Raw genomic sequence first — 19,211 nt, forward strand, 5'->3', positions numbered from 1 at the left:
TACTGTAGTAGAAATGCTCGTTATAAGTCAATACAGCTGTAGGACGTTGAATAGGTTCGAGTGTGCCAGATTGGACATAAACATTTTAACTTCGGTATACTTTTGCCGAATGTAGTTGTAGTTTTACAGAAAATGGTGCGAGTATCAAGGAATGGCGCAAGTATCCAAGAACGACATTAGCTTCCTCACTTACAAAGCTACCAACCTGGATTTCGCCGCTCTCTGGATGAAGCTGCTTTGTACAGACCCGTGCAAACTGAAAAAAAAAAAAAAAAACTTCGCAGTTACTTTAGCATACTCCAAAGAGGGTGAAGGCGAAAGCCTGCACGCTCAAGAGATATGAAATGAACTTGACATTCGAATGCGTTGTTACTTCTTGCTATACCTGTTTTCTCCCACCAAAGGTCGTGGGTTCGAGTGACTGAACTTTATACTAATTAAGAGTGATTTAATTAACTTCGTCTTAACACCAAATGTCGTGGATTCGACTTCCACATAAGCTCGAGGGTTCGACTGCAAGAATTAACTCCACCTTAATTAACTCCATCTTAACTAACGCCGGTGCGCCAGCGTAACGCGCGGATGGCATCTCTGGCAGCGCTTTCGCGCGTTGTTCTTAGTTGTGAGGTGTACGCAGGACACATGAGCACGCCGTCAATGCCGATACAAACTTGTGCAACGACCACACCGTGCAAATCACCACCACACAGGCACATCAACTATACATATATCGGCTCTGTGAGCGACTAGATGAAGTGGCAAGCAAGCACGGGCCAGCGATTCGGTAACAAATTTTAAATTCCCAGGGGCGATAGAGCAAGCTACGCCGTTCAGTTGCATGCCCAGAAAGAACGGCGATGGCTGAGCGTCACAAAAGCGCTCGCATGAGGTCTAGAATATTAACCTATCGCAAAGAAGCGTGCAAACTAGCCCAACAAGTTACTAGATCTCGTACCATGTATAAAGGCAGGCGCACGGGCAGGCAGTGGATCAGCGATTCGTAGATGAAAAGCTTTCCGAGGCAACAAAGAATTAAAGTTAATTCGAGCTTACCGTGCAATCCTTTGACAGGAGCCAAAGAATCCACAACGCTGCACAGTGACCTTGCAGCTGCGAAAAACGCGGGAATTGATGAAACCCGGGACGAAGCCACAGCTGCTCGCACGTCCGAAACCACCACAGGCCACGTCTTTAAAGGCTGTCGCGGGTGGTATGCACCTACCTGCACACATCAAAGATTGCGGTTGCACTCCGCTATTCAGAAATGCATCCATACCCGCCGTGGTTGCTCAGTGGCTATGGTGTTGGGCTGCTGAGCACGAGGTCGCGGGAACAAATCCCGGCCACGGCGGCCGCATTTCGATGGGGGCGAAATGCGACAACACCCGTGTACTTAGATTTAGGTGCACGTTAAAAAAAACCCCAGGTGGTCAAAATTTCCCGAGTTCCCCACTACTACGTGCCTCATAATCAAAAAGTGGTTTTGCACGCAAAACCCCATAATTTTTTTTTTTTTTAGAAATGCATCCATTTTAAGCAAGTGTAATGACAGACTGGCGAGAGAAATTATTGAGGCTGGCCAGATATACGCAAAATCTGCCACGTGTGTTAGTGGTCCGTCAGTTGCCTTGATGGATACTCTAAAAGGGTCTGAACTCTAGCGTCGCGAAAAAACGAAACAAGCAAGACTCACAGGACAGCGCCTGTCCTGTCCGTCTCTCTTGTCTCGTTTTTTCTCGCACATGTTTCCCCTATAGATAGACAGCAAGGTAATCATACAGATACTATCACCTTTACGATCATCTTTCTCGCGGCTTTGTTGACACAACCACCCATTTCGCCAAGGCATACGCGAAGGTTATCGCATATGCTCCGTCGGCGTTAGAACCTATCTGACAATTGCTTGCGATTCCGCCATTAATTTTAGAACTTCGTAAGCATCTTTTTGCAGATGCATGCTCTATTCATGTAGAGTTTCAACCAAATATGCCCAGTAGTTCACTTGGGGCAACTTTTTTTACAGCGAGACGCAGCCCGAAGCTGCTGAACACGCAGGCGGACGCCGCCGTCGGTGAAGCACCAAAGCAACCCCTGAACATAGCTAGCCTCATAACACAGCGCCTGTGCTGTCCGTCTTGTCTAGTATTTTTCTCGCGCTATCCCCCCCCCTCCCCCCTCCCATATATAAATTATCACCTTTACTATCATTCTTTTTCGCGGCTTTGTTGACACTAACACCCGTTTCGCCAAGGCATACGCGAAGGTTATTGCATATGCTTCGTCGGCGTTAGAACCCGTCTGACCATTGCTCGTACTTCTAACAATAATTCTAGAACTTCGCAAGCATGTTTTTGCAGATGCATGCTTTATTCGTGTAGAATTTCAAGCTAATATGGCCACACATAATAAACGTTTTTCCAGCGAAACGCAGACCGCGTCGGAGCCCCGAAGCGGCTAATATTTTAGGCACTATATCTCGGAGGCCATGCTTTGGAGGCATCATGACCACCGCGTCTTTAGACGCCACGTGTACGCTACTTATAGCAAAAGAAGAAATATTTGTGCAGTTTCAAATTATCGTCAGTGATTGCCTATTTTGATTATCATTTTGCGTTGTAACCATGCTATATAATAACTTTTCGTTTATTTGAAATACAAGCGGTCATCACGAACTTCTGGCTTGCGCGTGGCCCGCCTGCCCGGTCGAGCCGCATCGGTATTCAACCATTGAGCTATAGCCAGCATTCGTCGCCTCTCGCGCGTTGTTGCGGTCGCGTATCGTCACGACTCATTTGCGGGTTTGTATGCCCGCTTTTTTTTTTTTAAGGAATTCGCTCGGGATATTACTTTTTCCAGGAATTCTTCTGTTCAAGGTTTCGTGGCTAAACGTCCGACGCTGACAGCAGAAGCTAACGGTAAGGTTTGAGTTACCATCGTTTGCGCCCTCGAGGGGGCCGTTTTTTTCTTCTTTTGCCTCTGCGTGTGGTTTTACTGATCGTCTTGTGTTACCTGCTAATAAGGCAATGGCCTACTACTAAGGTTACTCCCACTCTAAATGTTTTGCTTGTGCCGCGGTTCTATTTGCTTTAGCGAATGGTGTGAAAACTACACAGCTGTCCCATAAGCCTAACGTTGTGGGTCAAGACGAGCAATGGCGGTCGATTGCGTTGCCTCTCGACGCCATTATTTGCGATCGTGTGCCAGCGTGTGCCGCCTCCGGTATGCGCGGTAGTTATTGAATGCAGTGAGTAGTGCTTTCTTGTTTGTTGCAGGTTGCTGCCGGGTTTCAGAGCAAGACTTATCAAGCGATCCCCCTGAGGTGGCAGCTTGGTACTGCACGAAGTCTCGACCAATGCGCATTTATTTCCAGTCACTTTGAAGGTTAGTGATGTAACACTTGCGTTGTTCCGTAGGCCGGCCGTTGGCCTCGTGGATTGCTTTATTTCATTGCGAGGTTTTCACCTGCCTTTGTACACAGAAGATTCGCGTTATGCTTACATGCTTGCATTTATCTTGATCAAATAAAAAAAAGAAACTGCTGTTTGCTAAAAGCGGCATGACACGGTCGCCGCGGGAAGTCATATACTGGCCACTGGCTTTTCAAGAAAGAACGCGACACTTTTGTGACGTATCTGCGACGACCCAGGCGACTACGTGGATCGGCCTCCAATGCTGCAGCCGAGGGGATGGACCCCGCCTGCCTTTACTGCGCCGTGCAGTCTGGGCTCGTGTCTGCGACAGCGGCCTTCGCTATGCTGGATCTTTTGAGGGCAACCCCAGCTGCGTTATTGCTCACATTTACACCTATATAGGGATGTAGTGGGGCAGCGTTCGCCGATATACTTGTTTCCATGACTCGCACAGCTGACTGCGTTTAGGGAGGCGTGACCACAAGCATAAGAGCTGGGGGACTCTGAAAGTCCACTTTGACACTGCAAGTGACAAACACAACAATCTTGCTGCCATACACTTAGCGTTACAAAAGTTTTGGTAGGTGTTTCTACACACTGAGCCACATGACCCGTCTGATATGTTGGTTAAATATTTTAGGCACTGGTCGCGATGGTTCACGGAAATCTCTTAAATCGCCGACTCTCAAGAATTCAACCTTGTGCACACATTATATCATTCTCCACATTTCGTAATAGTTGAACAAAGCCACCATGCTTTTGGTAACTTTTGGTTTGAGCAGTGGCATTACAATGGACCTTTCAACAGCAGTTGACCTGCCGGGTGGTTCTCTGCAGTATCTGCTTATCTCAAAGCCATGCCACACAAGTTGTTTAGCACGCTTCAAGAATGAACTTCAAAGATACGGGAATACACTAGTTTGTGATTTTGCACTTTGTGAACAGAGCTGTGCAGTAGCAGAAAACTGGCCATACGGCTTAGAAAGTGTGATGCCTCAAGTATGAGTTTAGCATGAAAGCCATTTTGCTGATATTAAAGGTCATCTGCAAGGAAGTTTTGGGTCATGTAAAAGGTTGATTCAGATAGTGTAGATATATAACAGTCTCTGTGAAAGATTTTACATCTGACATATGAGTGTATGGGTCACAAAAAGCTTGCAAAAAAACGTTCTTGATACTGAAAAAAAAATTGCTATCACTGCTTGCCTGAAGTAATACTACATTACTTAGAATGATTGGGCACCGGCCGCGGCACATTGGGAAAACAACAATGAAAAAACAACGCAATGCACTGGAGCTTGCGTCATCCACTAATAGCCAGGTGCACACATTGTCTGCTTAGGTGTTGTTTATAATATAATAAGAAAATTATGCAATTGCCAATCCTGCATCTTCGCAAAGATTGCCTCAGTAGCCTCAGTGAAATTTTGTTACAGTTCACCTTCAAGTGTTGCAGATATGCATTGCACGCTTTGGTATAATGGAAAAGGTCATGAACTTGCCTTTTAATTGAATTAATTAATTGGTTTAATAGACTGAGGTTTTCACAACTACAATGCTGCTGCAAAGGATACAGAAAGATGACCACGGTTAGGGTTTCCAAGTTTTTTTTTTTTTTTTCAAATTTTTTACAGCCGGCTTGCACAGGCAAGAAAGTGAGGAAGATTCTAAAGTAGGAGCAGGGCTGAAATGTATTCCCAAAAGATATTGCTCTCGCAGTTCATAATGCAGCTTGCCTTGGTAATCTGGTTTAGGTAAACCAAAACAGTGTAAAAACAGTGTGGATGACCGGCATCATGGTGCCAGCAGGGCAGTTGTGCATGTGTTGAATCTGGCGAGATTAGTCTCTTGAATTCTGATATGTTAGATTTACAGTAGGTCATAGAAGCATGGCTTGTAACTAGCTCGTGAAAACAATAGTCCTGCAAAACAAATGTGATTGTGGCCTTGCAATTATCACATTGAAATGATCTGAAAGGAAAGGGTGACATGGAATGAAGCACTAAACTTTATGCAAGGCAAAGATGCGTGAAGCAAGTCTGGCTGTTTAAGATGCAAGCAGCTTTGCTTTGCATGAAGTATTACAGCAAAAATATTCCAAGAGACATAATGCAAAGTTGCATTACACACTTAGTTCCACTAACATACTTTGTGAAGTACATTACAGTTAAAGGAATGACTGGGCTGTACCCATGGTCGCACACAAGCAGGGTTTGCTGCATCATGATTTTGCATGGCATATAAACTTTACATAAATATATCTAGTGTTCCGCTATGACATTATACAGAACCATTATTCACATGCAAATCTCTTCCGACTGAGCCTTCTTACAAGGACCTCTCTAATGCTTTCAGCTATTTAACCTGACAGTCAACAAATACAGCTGTTACTTCTGACCTAAGCTGGAGGATGCTCACACAGAATGGGTGCTTAATCTGTGTGCCTCGCACTTGGATCCTTCTGCTTATGGAGCACTGGGATTGTAGATTCACTGCTCTTCTTAGCAGTGCTTCAAAACAAAGCTTTGTTAACCATTACCTAAAGTGCCTTCACTCCCTTGTCAAAGCACTTGCATGTGCTGCTCTGTTCGTAAACTGAAGCTGTACCAATTTATTTGTGTAAAGCTAGCATCATATTACTTTCAAGTACCCACTGTGTTCCTGTAGGGACTGTACAGCATTCCTCGACACAACCAGCATGAAGTGCAGGTGAAATGTGCTACTTTGGTCTGGAATTGGCCACGAGTTCACATCAACACCGTTAAACAGAGCCTGTTCACATGTTGGAAACGTTCAGATAAGGCAGTGTCTCCTGCTGCAAGAACCAGAAGTTAACCAAGGGCCACTACGTTGCCCATTTAAAGGTGATCGAATACTTGCTCCTGTACACTGCAATCCAAGGACTCGAGTTCAGAGCAGTGCAACAGAGGGATGGTAGAAACTCGTAAAAACTGAAGATGGGCACATGTACTTGGTGTAGCATACACTGCATTTGATGCGTAATTTGTCACAGGAATTTGACAACCTGTGGTTTAATATAAAATACAGGAACAATGTATATTAATAAATCTAAATAAAGACTCCATTGCTGGTAATGCAAGCTTACATTTGTTAGTACAGTCAAGAAAGAGCTGTCGAAAAGACATGCATGACCATATTTATAAAATACTTGAGCAGATGTGGCTTTCTTTTAAATATATCATTTATGGTGGGCATATCTTAGCTATTACTGCTGAGAAAAAGCAATGCATTTGCTTTAGTGAATACTTCAACTCTGACTTCACTGAAGCACAGATTTGGGCCTTGTCTGACATGGGTCTCCTGCTTGTGGCACACATCTTGCAGTGGTTGTACCCAACATTTCAAGGCTACTAAAGCAGCAGGTGTTGTAGAGGTTTCCAGAGGCTGTATCAGTACTGCCGTAATGATCACCACTTCATGCTGAAGATGATATCGGCTGGTTTTCAACCTGTGGCATTTTCTCTAAAAAACTCTTGTTGCATCCAGCTGTGCTAAGACATAGGCAGATTGTGAGTACTGGGAGGAGCAATGCCTCTTTGGGTAGCCATTAATACACAATCACACACAGCTATAAATGACAAGTTGGAGCAAATGGAAGTGTTAGTGTGCGGCTCAGTTGAGAGCAGGCCTGGACTGCTTGAGCACACTGAGGCAACTGATTTGACCACCATGACTGCCATGAATTCTTTACTCTCCCACAAAACTTGTCTACACAACACAGAGGGTGCCACCTGTCACCTTGCGGCAATGATGATAATGACGTCTACACTGAAGGGTCAAAATGTTTTACCTCATAGTTTCCTCTGTCTGCGCACCTCTGCACACTCCTTCACTTGATTGTAAGCCCATGTCCTATCCAGCCTGCCTTCATGGTACAGGCCGTCTGATTGGCTTATACCCGTGTCACACAGGCACCCACAAGCTCCTTTAGGATAAGGGAGCACGAGACTTCCCAATGAAGTTCGACCTCAAGGAAACTGTGGGCGTGTCACACGGCCAATAACCAGTTTTGAAAAGCCGCCAGAGGCGCATTCATTGGTATTTGATTTTTGTAAAATTACAAGAATGTAACTTCCAATTAAGCTCCTAGCTATTATAATTAACTCCTTCCATAAAAATTCAATATATTTGATGTGAAAAACGCACCTCATTAAAAATCAGGTGTGCTCGCTAAACATAGCAGTGCTGACAGCGACACTAGCCACCCTGTGCTCAACTGTGCTTTCCGTTACGGCGTGGCGAGTAGGCTCTGCATTCTGCTACCCGAGCTGCTGCAAACTATACTAAAACACATCATTTCGTTCACGGTGACCTCGTGAGCTTTTCTTTTGTCTACTGTGCCAATGTAAGTCGACCACACCTACCATTGCATGACTGGCACGACAAAGGCTACGTTTACATGAACCGGACGCGAGTGGGTGGAGTCTGAATTCGGGATGACCGAGCCTGATGTGACAGTGTTTACACAAACTGCTTCTGAATGACGAATCAGGACTGCTCGGCTTGACGGCAGACAGCGTCGAGCTGAGACAACACGTTCGAACTAGGCTTCTGGTTCCAGCTGCCATCTGCAACAACTCTATTTCATAGGTCTTCTTGTTACGAAGAGGTTGTACTGCACAGTGCTTGTCTTGGCCTCGTCCTGATGCTATTCCCACTGCCGGCGCCTAGATCGTGATGTCGCGGTGCTCCCGTGCAAGCATCGGTGATGGCAGGCTCGATCTGTCTGCGTGGACATGCATGCTACAAACGGGTCTCATTGGGTCAGCCTACCCCATATAGTCGGGCTGACTGAGCCTGACTTTACACTTGTTCAGCCCACCCGGCTAGTGTTTACATGAACTCGACAGGCATACTCCAGCCAAACAAGCAGACTCGACCCAATTCTGTAGGGTTCATGTAAATGCTCTGAAAGACTAAAAAAAGGTGCCAAGCGGCCTAGGTGGGCAGTATTGTGCAGCAACAAGGATAACTGTTTCTGAATTGTGCTTGAGCTTTCATTTACTTAAATAGAAATGTCCTAACACACGAAACATTACTTTTAATGCGAACAATAATTAAATTCTCAGTTCTACAACAAGTATGAACAAGTATGGGACGTCGCGGGATCAAATTTCAGCCACGGTGGCTGCATTTCAGTGGGGGTAAAATGTGAAAACACTCATTTAGTTTGATTTAAGTGCATGGTATAGAAACCCTGGTGGTCCAAGTTATTCCTGCTTCCCTCACTACTGCGTGCCTCATAATCAAATCGAGGTTTTGGCACGTAAAACCCCATAATTTAATTTTTTTTTTAAGCGAGAGTACTCCCCTCAGCCGCCAAAGGAGATTGCCAATCTCCCTCGACCAAAAGCTTCATTAAACTTCCTTAGATGATGGGCGACCATGTGACACTCAGTGCATCTCCCTCAACATAAAGACGACAGAGTTAAAAGGAGGTTGTGGGTGCCTGTGTGACGGGTATCAAGCTCTTGCTGAGTGTATTTATGAATGCACAATAGAGATGGCTGCGTGTAACTCAGCGGTACATTATATTTTTCATGCTTGTCAGCTACACAGTTCATTACAAAGGTTTTACTTGGCAACAGCCTTGGTTTGGAAGCCTGGCTGAATTTCCTTTGAAGCGTCTGATCAGCTCAAGCTGCTATAATTTTGCACTGTAGTGTATTGGATTAAGTTTCATAAGTGCTACAACAGTTCACACACTTCTGTGTTGCAATACCAACGAATTGAGTTAATGTCCTAATTGAGGAAAGTTCTTGGCACTTTTTCCAGATTTACATAGAAAGCATTCGTTTTTCTCGTCGCAACACTGTAGTTAGTGTGGCTGCTGTGCTGGAAGAAAAACGGGATACCTCGGCATGGACCCAATGTACTGACAAAGCGACTTGTCTTCAGCACAGTATAGTTTCTTGAAAAGAGGGCAGAATTTTCACACTATATTTCGCTGTACTATTAGTTCTACAACTTGCACACAGTCTCCCTGGGCACTTCTGCTGAGTTGCTAGCAGTGTATTAGTTGTACAAAAGAGGGTGCCATGGCCTTAAGAGGAAGCTTTAGCTTGGGCCCAACTCCGATGCAGCCTATTCAAATACATATAAAATGCAAAAATGATTTTCTGAGATAACCCCTGGACCGACTTTAATGAAATTTGATTCATTTGAGAGAGTAAAATTCTAGTGACTGATGGAAGTGGAATTTCGATTTATGTCCTGAATTTTCTTAAAAAGATTTTCAAATATTCGACCGTTTGAAAAAAATTGAAGCACGAAGTTCACCAATTCATAGCTTTGCATCAAGTGCAGATATCGTGGTTCTGTAAACGGAATCCATTAGATCATTCAAAGTGGACAAATCCGATATGTCATTTTAAATCTTACGTGAGTTTGTTACTTTGGATACAAGGGTTCTGCAAAAGCTGTATTTCCATGTTACTAAATTCTTTAAATTCTCATGTGTAACATCAATTTTGTCAGCTTTAGATGTACTATTAGATCCAATTCACAGAATTGTATTATCATTTTTCGTTGTTGAGTTACAGAGTTGTAAACTTGATAATTTCGTTTTCTGAACATTTTTTATTTTTGCCAATTTTTAATAAAAAAAGTGACGACCTAACTCAAAAATTCAGAACCAACAGTCACTAGATCTTATGTTTTTCTTTTAAAGGCAACAAGCCTCGTAAAATTTAGTGCAGTGGTTGCTGAGAAAAACAAATATTCCTTTTGCATGTATTTAGATAGGAGCACCAGAGCTAAAGCTTCCTCTTAAATACGAGAGTCCTGGCAATACCTGCTGCTTGTTCAGAAAAGAATTCCAGAAAAATCGCGAAGTCCAAGGAGCATTGTGCAGCATACACATCTTTCATGCACTTCATCACTTGTTCTAGCTCTTTGGCTAATCCTAAGAGTAGAAGCTTCAGAAATGCTCTTCAGTGCCCTGAAATATTCTCTAGACTCCATCCACTCTCGTCAAAAGGACAGACTCGCCTCTGTGATGTTTTAGAACATTCACATTTTCCCCTCTTGCCAAGTGTGCCAAAGACAGGGTTGGCTACTGCATGTTTGTTGTGATGCACAAAAGTATGCAGAATGCGAGGTGGGATCATCGCTTGGTGATTAGTTTTCCTCCCCAAGTTTTCTTACTGCACTGGTCTTGCGAAGCCAGTTTCATAATTGCTGCTTTATAGTGTTGTTTGCTGTAAGAAAAGCTTGCATTTTCAATATGCCCAATCTGAAAAACATAAACATAGTTCTGCATGGGATCTTGTAAATCAGTGCTGGTAAAGCTTGTACTACTAGCAAATTTTGTTTCACAGGTATTTGAAAGTATAAATGTCCTTGTGGAACCTCTTTGTGATATAATTATTCTATTAGCCAATATATAGGGTGTTACAGCTAACGTTAGCCAAGCTGTTCAACGAAACAAATTATTAAATAAACACTGTGCAAGATGCAACTTTAAAGGGTCCCTGAAATGGTTAGGACAAATTTTGTAGATGCATAGGGTATAGCTACAGTAAAGCATTAGCACCACAATTTAAAGTGTCTGATATTAAGAGAGCTACGGATGATTACAATTTATCCTCCTCCCTAGCAATGCTTTTCCTCCTGAACTCGTTTGCCGAGCGATCGGCGCTAAGCTCCGCCTTCACTGGATCTGCGTCTTGATGTGACATTGTGTCGTCTACTCGCGGTTGCCTTGGAGCCATTGCGTGAAGCCTCTGCAACCTCTCCGCTAGCAGCACGGCTGTCGATCCCCCGTGAGAGCTATCCAAGCAGCATGTGTTGCGAGTGTTCTATCGCAGTGCTGAGCGTGTCTGGTTTTCCGGTAACTGCAAGCGAGGTTGGTGTTTCGGTGGATGGGCGAAGGCGTAAACTAAGCTCCTCCACGCTACTACCACTGTGATAAAGGGGTTTGCGTAAATGTGAGCAGCATGCACGGTGTAGCCACCTGGTGGTGCAGAGCTTAACCAGCAAAACAGCTACTATTGCTGTAAACAAGTGTAAAACATTTTAAACATTTAAAAAGACATGTTCGCGATTATGTTCCTGCCGAAAATTTACCCCATCAGCAAAGTAGAGTACACTTGGTTACTGCTATATTAGCTCTGTGGTTTTTCTGGTTGAGCTCTGTGCCACCAAGTGGCTGCACCGTGCTGGTCATTCATGTTTGTGCCTCCGCTTACCTGCTAAAATGCCCAGTTCGCATGCGCTTGTTTACCTGAATACTGAACACTGTAAAACTCTATATTGTGGTAATCCTCCAGCGTGGAGTGACAGCTACAAGCGCGCAGATCCTGGCGCCAATTGGTTAGCGACGGTCTGATGGCTGCAGCCACTCTGCTTGTCTGCTGCTTTGCAGAGGGACACCATGTCGTAGCATGACATATCGCTGATCACTATGTCTGCAGCCCACAATGCAACAAGGGCGAACCATGGTGCTTGCGAAAAGAAAGTAGAGAGCACCACTGACTGTGCAGGTTGCGTCAGCACGGAGCACACTGGAACACGAGCAGACGACACTGGCTGTGTGCTGGAAGTGCTCGAGTGTAGTGATGAATTGTAGTTATTCTTTTTCTGTTACTTTTTTTATAGAAACAAATTAAACAACATTTCAACTATTGTGAACATTGTTCACCATAAAGTTAGAAAAATGATCGATGACGTGACCTGGGTAGCCAACTGGATAGCTCGCCCAACTGATGTTAGTTGGGCCGAATGCGTCAATTGGGATAGGGTGGCCGAATACACAGGGGGCGGTGCTGCTGCGATGGGTAGCGGTGGCACACCTTTAAAGCCTTATAATAAATTACGAGCTTAAGCTTTACGTGCTTAAATGTCAGTGATCAGAAGGACCCATCCTAAAGACTCTCTGTTTCTACAAAATCAACATTTTTTTCGGGTTTACTTTAAGACCTTCGGTGTTCAGTTGTCTGGACACTGAACACCTTAGGTTTTACAGTTTAATCTTGCACCTTGATTTTATTAAATTTTTTTTTCATTGATTTGCATGGCTAACATAGCTGGAACACACGGTATGTTTTCTTGGAGGCGGCCAAAGTAAAGCTGCTGTGGAGCATGATATGGTGTACACTATCATAAAGCATACTGCTGCCTTACAGTAGGCTTGTAATGAGCCTTGCAAAAGGCAGCTTCGATGATAGATTGTCACTTGGATGATAGACTGAGCGCCAATGCGACACCATATAACGTATCTTGCTAGAATTAACAGGATTTATAATGGATAATGATTGATTTATGCCTACAAAGAGTAACATATAGTGTACAGAAAAAAAAATTTGTCCTCAGGGGAGGAAAGAAGAAACATTGTAAACTGATTCACACTATTTGCCTTTAAGTGTACAAATGGCCTGGTGGAGGTAGTATGCCTTCTGTACAGGTGCCTTTAATAAAATTAGCAAAACTTGCAATATGCTCACCTTCACACTACCAGTTTCATACAAGGCACACTTGCGAGCAGAAGTTTGGAGACCACGAATGCTGCAAAATGTTTTTGCATTTCAGCCTAGGCATGCAGGTTGAAACCAAGTGGTATAACCTATGTGTACCTGTTTGACCAATGAAGTGCACTGAGCCAGTTCCACATTGCATGTCTGCGCTAGAAATTAAAATTTCTTGCTTATGCTGTGGTTTCTTAAACTATAGCTTGCGAGCGTACAATGGAGACGACGCCAACATATTAGCCTGACTTTATGGCTGCAAGAACTGTCGCGTAACCAACCATCTAACATGTATGCACTCGGAAGATAAGAGTTATCTGCCATATAAGTTGATGTTATGAAAGTGCTACCTCTGGCGATGATTTACTGGACTTCAATAGTTTTTATATGCGAGAATTTGTTTGGCTACTTTACCCTGATTCGGTCTATGAGGAATCGAACAAGGGCCTGCGGAGTGCGGTAAGGAAGTACCTATCCTTGGCAGCATGCCAACAGATGAGAAGGGGGTGCAGAATATGTGTGATAGTAGAGCGAAAGAGCACCACCACTGTTGTGCTGTCACAATATCGTCATGCATGCTCAGCTTACATGTAGAGGATTAGGAGGTTAGGGTAAAATTTAGACAATCATTGTAGATTGGTTCTGCCGGAAATTTTTCATTAGTGGCTTGCTTGCAATTTGCATGTGCTGTTTCTTGCCTTGTATTTAATAACTTTTGGAATGTAGGTGAAAGGATGAAGCAGTCCATGTCAACATTGTCAAGTACTTTCATTGCAAGCATTGCACCAGGCCAACTTGTGAATGCTTTGGATCACTTGTGTGGTTGTCATTGCTGCACATCAAAAGGGGCTGGCAGTGACCGTTCAGACAGAGGATGCACAACACTAATTATGTGTTTGTTTTGATGTTGCAGTAGTGGGAAGACTGATACATTCAGTGGGAATGTGGTTGCAGGACAACACATAAATTTGGTGGGTGTTTAGTATGTTGCATTTTGTGCACCTTGCTACAATAGCTAATGCCCAATGTGAAGGGCGGCAGAGGAGTCTGTTATGGCGCTTTGACAATTCCGGTTTCCTCTTTGCTTAATAAATGTTTGAAACATTACAGCATCCTTGAGCAGCAAGGTGCATTTACAAAAGCTTGGTTGTATAGTGTGCACCTGGTGACCTGTGCACATGCACGAATGATTTGAGTTCATATTTATATTAACTGCCACTCATGTTCGAAGCCAAGTGAGCTTCATTTGTAGCAAAGCAGAACATTCATGCATAGCCATAGCAAGAAACTTTGTAGGACCTACTTCTTAGAGCAGGTATGCATTAATTTTGAAGCTAGTAATGAAATTTGATATTGCTCTGTGATGGCAAGAATGCAGGATGTATGTGGGTCCAAAAGGGGTCAAGGAGCGACATAGGTCTGATTTCAAGAGCTTGGATAAGGAAAGTGGCATGCTGATGCAAGATCGTTGTATGCCCTAAACATTTTTGCCTGCTAGGAAAGGTAAATGGAACTGCTTCGTTGTAAAAATCACACAGTATATATCGTTGCCTATGTTTGGATCGCACTACTCATTTCATATGTATCGGGCAGCATTACAGAGGCTAGATGCTAGACACACTTCTCTCTCGGTATGCATTCATGACAAAAAAAAATAGTGCATCACATATGAACAATATAGGTGTGCATCATGTAGTGTGATACAACATTAAAAGCTTGTACTCAAATGCCGCAATATATGACATTACATAAAGGGCATTGTGGATGCAAACCTACTTAGTGCCGAATGAGTAGAGTGGAATGTTTCTGCGGCCAGTGGCCACAGTACATGGCTTGTGCTCGTGACCAAACATGGTGCCCTGCATACTAAGGTGCACGGTGCACAGATATGTGAATAACATTGTTTTTTGGCCACATGTTTAAATATGTGAAGTTGGGTGCAGATAAAAAATAACTGCACACAGAAACGTGTGGAGTGAAACTTTGATTGCCACACTACATGCACAGCTTCCACGGCATTGCCTGCTAACCATTAAGCGCAGTATAAATAGGTAGCTCTATTTCTCAACTTTCTCTGCGTTGGTTTTTTTATAAAGTGAATGCAGAGAAAATGCGTACTGACACAAAATTGTTTTGTCATTTGCTTTTATGAATAGCCGTGGGCCTAATAATGGAATGGATCACTTCCTGCTGTGCATATTATAATAAATGATTATATTGTAACCAGATTTTTTTCTTTCTTTGATGTAGAATGAGTGCAACCTCCTTTATGGCTGGTTTAAACTCCCTTTGAAGTGATATCTGGTAGTGTTCACAAAGTGCCAAGGACATGCCAATTTCAGCATTCATCCGTTGGACACATGCATGCCATCGTCGTCCAAATAATCATCACCATTATTGGCACAAATTAATCCAACTTGGTGTTGTTGAGGCTCCACATGGGGAAACAAAGAGTGCTACTGTGGTGTACGTGGATGCATTTATGCTTTGCACCATCATCACAACATGGTGGTCATTTTCAACATGGATGATGTGCAAGCACGCCGTACGTAATTCAACCAGTGTTAGTATGCTGCTTTAATATAGCATAATTTTCTCTGCCACTGGCGAGCTAATCCACATATGCAGTTGGTAGGGTTGTAGCAGATAAGCTAGCATGCAGTAAGTTTGTAAGCAGTTGGGATAATGTTAAAATAGTTTCAGTACGCTCAGCCACCTTAATCTCATGAATATGCACATTGTTGTGGGGAACACCACAGTGCAAGTGAGCAGTCTAGCATAGAATTGTCATAGGAGCATCTCCTACTTTTGTACTTGGTGCAAGTGTTATTAGTGATAACAGCTTTAGCTTAAGGTCCGCAGCTGCAGGCCACATGTTGATGTCTGCCATGGGTTGCTACAGCTTGTAGATGGCTGCTGGCCTGTGGTCTTTCTGATATTAATATATAATGGTGGCAACATTTGCCATAAATACTTAGTCGGAGATGTGCATATATGCACAGTAATTGAATATCACAATCATCTGATGTTTGTAATTTTGTGTGTACTCCTTCAAAGGCAAACTTTCCCTTGAATTTCGTGTCCACATTGTGACTACAGAGACTTCGCGTGGTTCTTGGCATTTTCTCATACTTGAGCTATTAGTGAAGGAAAAACACGAAAGCCTCCAGGTTTAGTGTGTTTTCAGTTGTGAATTGTGTTCCTGTTATCAATAAAGAATACTTGCCTTAGCTGAACATTGCCACAATCTGTGATTGTAGGGAGCTGGTGCAAGTAACAATCCGAGAATTATGTTGTCTGGGGAAGGAGAGGGGGATTGGGGGTGGAAGGCTTCTTGCCTTTTGCATGTAGTTTTGCCTCTCCAGCATGAGTAAAGTGCAGGCCAGCACTAGTTGAAAACCAGGCTTAGTTTTAGGTTCTTATGATGTATTAGGGGTTGAATAAGTAATGTGAATGTTCCTGAGAAGCACCATAATGAACGTTTAGTATATGGTTAAATAGCTACACTCAACAGTAAGTTACTATTTACGGAGGCGATTATGTCGACACTCGTAAACAATTCGGATCAAGATTAATTCTGTGCTGTGAATATACATACGTTATTTTTAAGCACTGGGCGGCTTTGTAGATAAAAGTGCAGTTAGACGTTCATTGGGCCTCTGTATCTGCGTGAAGACCGCTTGCCTTTGTGTTCATGAATTCAAACGTGACTGCACATCAACCAGAAATAAAGTGTGCCCAAAAAATTAATTTGTCACCATGCCAGAAATGATCGTGAAAATCTATTGTATAATTTTGGAAGATTGCTGATTGAAGGCCCATGGCAGCTGAGATCATGGGCATCTTGGTAGGCACAGCCCATAATATCCTGAATAAAAAAGGAGAATGTTTTGTTGGCTGGTAGGGCGATTACCACATTTTTTGTGACTGCTAATTAGTCGTGTTTACTGACTCTAGAATCACTGAATGGTCTGACAATCAATATAAAATGTTGGGCCACACTTAGCCACCTGGATGAAGAGCTGCAAACAAACTGGTCGAGATAAGCCGCCAGTTCATGCCCCCTGTATCCACTTCAAATGATAGGTTTATATTTACTTGTTTTATATTACCAAAAAAATAAACTGGGTGTTTCGTTAGCTGCATGAATTTTTCAACGTCCAAAATTTTCTTTTACTACTTTGGGATCATATTATATACAGGATTTTATGGGAAGTACCTTAGTGTGTGCTTCTTAAGACAATGGATGGCTCCCTCTGAAACTCTCTAGGAGAGGTAGTGAAGCTTGCATGTTTTGTCTTGGCATCTCTGCACAACTCTGCAAGTGCATTTTTTTCAATGTTTTATGCCGCTTGGCTTATGAATATAAAGTACTTTATTTGAGGGTTATCTTTGTATAACTGAAGTTTGCATCCATTACCTTCGATGAGTTTAGCTTGACTAGTTCCCATGTATATATGAAGAAACTTCCAACGGCGATTCTAAAGTATGAGCATTACAAGCTTTTTAAGCTGTAAAGCAGTATTTCTCAACCTTTGTTACGCGGACCCTCAGGGGGTCGGGTCCCTGGTGAGTTCGAGGGTGTCCATGGGATCTGCTGTGGAGATGCCAATGGTCGTAAGCTGAAACGTCCGGTGAGGCATTTATGATGTCTTCTGTGTATGAAGCTGCATTCTCCACTTTCATACTTGTCAAGTCTGAACACAGATGGTTTGTTTAGCCTGATTTGGGGCTTCATTTCTTCTAGAACCCTTCTTTCTTCCATCCATCCTTCTTTTTTCATTCGTACGTGCAAAAACAGCTTTCACATTGATTGCAGACGTTTAGGTGGTAGGTAACACAAAAAAAATTTTCTTTAGAGGGATACTAAAGGCAAATGCTAAGTCGTCGTGGACTGTTTAAATTCCATTCCAGAAACCTTGTAATGCTTGTTTCATGCCAAGAAAAGACTTAGTTTACGAGAAAATTGCATCTGAAGGGCCCGAATACCCTTTTAGAAATTGAAATAACCCGCCGCCAAAACGGGGGAGCAGTGATGTTGCATATGCCATCACCACCCTTTGCTGCTGTCTGTGAGTAAAGTAGCACCCAACAGACGGCGGCACTGAGCCAATACAGAGCGGCGGATTCCTTTTTGGTGAAGTGGCGTAGATCGTTCGGGCATTCCATGACATTACATGGAAGTTGAAATCTCTGCTACTTGCAGTTTGTGCGAGCTTCGTGAGTCAGCAAAACCAGCACAGCACTACGCAATAACTATTGAAACGCGAAAGCGTGGGTGGCGCAGAGTCGAGCGAAAACGAAGCCTTTCGACCACCAGGATTCGACCATTGTCAGGATTATTTCCACAAGTTTTTTTTTTCTACTGGACAAGTAGTATTTTAGTTCGTCTTGCAGTACAAGGATGTTTTGTGCAACGAGTGGTAGAGTACTGGCGACAGAATTTAACTGAGGATTGCTTTCGTCATCAGGCAAGTAATTGAATGTCTCGGGGGAGGCTCTAATCATGTCCTTCATTTACCTAAATTTCCCGATTATTAAGGCTCAGTTCGTGGTAATATTGACGCCCTAGAGATTCTCGAGCACTAATCTGTCACCTTAGCTTGACTTGGTATTTGCCTTTAGGCAGCAGTGATAAGTAATTAATAAATAGCTAAATTGAGTAAAGCCTTGGCATTTATATAGCTAAATGGGAGACCAGTGCTGTGAACTAGGATAAAGGCAGTGTGATAAATATTGAAGGAGCGGTTGAAAAACTATGCAAAGTGAAAAAAAAAAATTGCCAATGTTGACCAAATTTATTTGTATAATGAGCTGTAAATGCCAAAATATTGCATCAATTTCTTTTGTTCTAGTTGCATACATCTCTAGTGACGAATGAGTGTGCAAAATTTCAAATTAAAATGTTTATTAAAGAAAAAGTTATCAAAGTTTGTGTAACGTGAGGTGGAGCAAAATCTATTAGGGAAAACGTAAACAAATCTTCAAACCATGTGAAAGATGTCAAAACTACACAGAGGCCTAAAATGCACCAGCTTCATAGTTGGAGCCCTCATGATATGTACTTGAGTCTCCTTCTGTTCGTGTGGCGGCTCGGTGACGACAGAATGAAAAAAAATATTGAATAATATTCATGTAACAGAAATAGTACTAATTTTCAGTTTTGTAATACGAGGGTATGGGGGGTTGGAAAACTCACTAACTCCCAAACTAAGGATAGGAAGGTGTTTTTCTTTTGAAACATGTTGCTGAATGTTTGAGCCTACACAAAATGTAAAAAACAAAAATAAATCTTGTGAAAAAAAGACTTGAATGT

At 42.9% G+C, this 19,211-nt stretch overlaps 1 protein-coding gene across 4 annotated transcripts in view; it reads left to right on the forward strand.

The window, feature by feature from the left end:
• The first annotated feature begins 2,709 nt into the window (after nt 1-2,709).
• Nucleotides 2,710-19,211, forward strand: part of LOC142563392 (uncharacterized) — a 60,755-nt gene continuing 44,253 nt past the window's right edge. For 3 of the 4 annotated variants that reach the window (XM_075673967.1, XM_075673960.1, XM_075673949.1), the window contains exons 1-2: nt 2,710-2,915; nt 3,273-3,381. The gene's annotated coding sequence lies outside the window, so the exon portion shown is untranslated. Of the gene's footprint in view, nt 2,916-3,272; nt 3,382-17,444; nt 17,530-19,211 lie in introns of those variants that run through there. The other variant, XM_075673954.1, reaches the window with a different exon arrangement.

This window comes from Dermacentor variabilis, chromosome 1, assembly GCF_050947875.1.
Source record: "Dermacentor variabilis isolate Ectoservices chromosome 1, ASM5094787v1, whole genome shotgun sequence".
NCBI classification, from domain to species: domain Eukaryota; kingdom Metazoa; phylum Arthropoda; class Arachnida; order Ixodida; family Ixodidae; genus Dermacentor; species Dermacentor variabilis.